At 35.6% G+C, this 3,564-nt stretch overlaps 1 pseudogene; it reads left to right on the forward strand.

The window, feature by feature from the left end:
• The first annotated feature begins 2,410 nt into the window (after positions 1–2,410).
• Positions 2,411–3,564, forward strand: part of LOC114634597 — a 1,939-nt pseudogene continuing 785 nt past the window's right edge.

Here is a 3,564-nt window from a genome sequence, read left to right on the forward strand (position 1 = left end):
GGTTCTCTCCACCTTATTCATCCTGTATGTGTCTCCTGCTCCTACAGTAACTTTCCTTCCTCTCTCCAGTCTGAAAGATGTCTATTTTATTTTCCCTTCTCAGTGAGATTGAAGAGTACCCCTTTCAACCTTCCTCCTTACTTAGCCTTTTTTTGGGACTGTGGGTTGTAGCATGGATATCCTGAATCTTATGGCTAATGTTCACTTTTAAGTGAATACATACAATGTTTGTCTTTCTAGATCTGGGTTATCTCACTCAGGATAATCAGTTTTAGTTCCTATAATTTACCTGCAAATTTCATGAAGCCATTGTTTTTAGTTGCTGATTAATATTCCGTTGTATAATAGTACCATATTTTCTTAATTTTTTTTTCAGTTGAGGGGTGTTTAGGCTGTTTCTGGTTTCTGGTTATTATGAATAAATGTTATATAATAGTAGCTAAGCATGTGTCCGTGTGGTATGGTGGAGTATACTTTATGTATATGCCCAAGGATGGTATAGTTAGAACTTGAGATATATCTATCCCCAATTTTTTGAGAAACTGTCAAATTAATTTCCAAAGTGGTTGTACAAGTTTACACTCCACTCCAACTAGCAATGGAGGAGGGTTCCCCTTGCTCAACTTCCTAGCCAGTATGAGCTTATTCTTGAGTTTTTAGTCTTAGCTATTCTGATGTGTATAAGGTGGAATCTTATCTTAGTTTTGATTTGTGTTCCCCTCATAACTAAGGGTTTTGAATATTTTTTAATTGTTTTTGATCATTAGGAATTTCTCTTTCAAGAATTCTTGGTTTACATCTGTATTCTATTTTAAAAGTTGGATTGTTTGTTTTGCTGATGTCTAATTTCTTAGCTTTTTATTGTATTATTTGTTTTACTGATGTCTAATTTCTTAGCTTTTTATTGTATTATTTGTTTTGCTGATGTCTAATTTCTTAGCTTTTTAAATATTTTTGTATTAGCTACTTTTCAGATATAGGGTTAGTGAAGATCGTTACCCATTCTGTATGCTGTTTTGCTGTCCTTTTGACAGTGCCCTGTGCCTTCCAGAAAGTGTTCAGCTTCAGGAGGTCCCATTTTTTAATTGATAATCTTAGTGCTGGAGCTATGAGCGTTGCTGCAGGAAGTTGTCTCCTGTGCCAATTCATTCAGGTTATACCCTACCTTATCTTCTATGATATTTAGTGTCCTATTGTTATGACAATAACTTCATAGTGCAATAGTGAACGGATATGAATGGAGTGGGCAATCTTGTCTTGGCCCTTATTAATTTGGTTACATTTTGTTTAATTTTATGTTGGCTATTGGCTTTCTGTACATTGCCTTTATTTTCTTGAGGTATATGCCTTGTATCCCCGATATCTCTTTCACATTAATTGTGAAAGGGTGTTGAATTTTGACACATGTTTTAACAGAGATATTTAATCATATAAATATCCATCTAAGTATTTTATCAAATAAACAAACTGAAAGAAAAGTCTACATGTTCACTTTATTTGATTCAGAAAAAGCCTTTAGAAAATACTTAACATTTTAAAGCAAGTGAACAAATGGTCACTGAATATTTGAAACAGGTTTTCATTTATTATCTTCCTTCACAATCTTAGTGTCTCCTTTACTATCAGTATCCAACATAACTCAATGTTATTAAATCAAAGTCTATTGTGGACATTAGAGTTAAACTGTAGATGTTTATTATGTATACTTGATTGACATTATTCACATTAGCAAAAAACATGGAAGTGTATTCATACTATCAGAATTATAGTCTAGTCTAAATCAATTGTGCATTCTAGACATTTATATTTTACCAGTATAAATATGATAATTAGTATAAGACATATAACAAAGTGAAAACTGTATGTTTTAATGAAATTGTAAAAATCAATATTCTACATTATACATACAATTTTATTAGCATTTTCAAGTCATATTATGTACTTTTATGAGAAGGTAAAATTTTATAGTCTCAAAAATGAAAAGTTTGTAAATTTTATACTTTCAATTAGTAAGGAAACACATGTTTTTCTTTTAATTAGAAAGGAACCATTGCTAATACAGACATAGAAATAATTATTGGAAAGAGAACATTCTGTGTAGGTGAAAGTTAATGGTGCCCAGTAAACAAGTAGAAATAATGGACATGAGATATAGTGTTACTAAAGGAAAACATGCATGTATGAATGTGTTTAGCAGCATGAATTAAAATTGTTGGTGGTAGAAAAATATTATAAAATCATGTTAGATTTTGTAAAAAAAAAAAAAAGAATTCAAGAAAACACTGAAATGGGTTTCAGGGAGTTTTATTGTTGTAGTTATTAATCTCATGGGCAACAGATAGAAAAATAACAGTACAGTGGGACTCTTAAGAAATTAGAGGGCCAACATTAGATACAAACAGCATAAAAGGAAAATCTTCAGAAACAGTCTATCCCATCAAATGATTGATGAGCCATATCAAGAAATACTCCTGTCTAGCCTCAGAGAAGATCTGTTAGACTCTCTGCTCAGAAGGATTTGGAGCAGAAAGAAAAAAACCATGTTGCCTCTGTTGAAATGAAAGCCAAGAGATGCACTGCTCCTGCTGCTGACTGTCCCCACAACAAAAGAATGAAAGTTTCTCATAAAAAGAAACCAAAGGAAGAGGAGGAAGGCAGTGTTTCAGCTACTTCAAGAAAGGATGAAAGAGAAACCCTGGAGAAAGCTAAGAGCAAACACACTGTGCCTGGTATGCCACCTGCAAGGGAGAAGGTTCTAAAGAGTACTGAAGAGCAGGAGATAGAGAAAAGGCTGAGAATGCAGCAGGAAGTGGTGGAGATGCGGAGGAAGAACAAAGAGTTCAAGAAGCTCGTTCTCGCAGGGCTAGGGCAACCTGTGAAGAAATCCACAAGTCAGGTTACCAAAACAGTTGACTTCCACTTCTTCACAGATGAGCGAGTCAAACAGCAACCCAAGAACTAGGAAGAGTATAAGGAAGTCAACTTCATATCTGAACTTCAGAAGCATCCTTCCTCTCCTACCCGAGGAACCAGAGGATGTACTATCATTAAGCCTTTCAATCTTTCCAAAGGAAAGAAAAGAACATTTGACGAAGCAGCTTCTACATATGTGCCCATTGCACAGCAGATTGAAGCGTTCCACAAACGAACCCCTAATAGATACCATCTGAGGAACAAGAAGGACGAGAGCTTGTTACCCTCCAAACCTGTGAACAAGATTGCACGAGACCCACAGACCCCCATACTGCAGACCAAATATCGTGCAAGGGTTGTGACCTGCAAAAGTGCAGCTGAGCAGGAGGCTGAGGAGCTTGAGAAGCTGCAACAATACAAATTCAAAGCACTGGAACTTGATCCCAGAATTTTTGAAGGTGGCCCCATCTTGCCCAAGAGACCGCGAAAAAAAAAACAGAAGATGAACAATTTGAATTTCATTCCAGACCTTGCCCTACTAAGATCTTGGAAGATGTTGTGGGTGTTCCTGAAAAGGTAATTCCAGCCACTGTTCCTAAGTCACCAGTTTTTGCATTGAAGAACAGGATCCGAGTGCCCATCAAAGAAGAG

This window comes from Grammomys surdaster, unplaced genomic scaffold (genome assembly GCF_004785775.1).
Source record: "Grammomys surdaster isolate TR1022 unplaced genomic scaffold, NIH_TR_1.0 1028, whole genome shotgun sequence".
Taxonomy (NCBI): Eukaryota; Metazoa; Chordata; class Mammalia; order Rodentia; family Muridae; genus Grammomys; species Grammomys surdaster.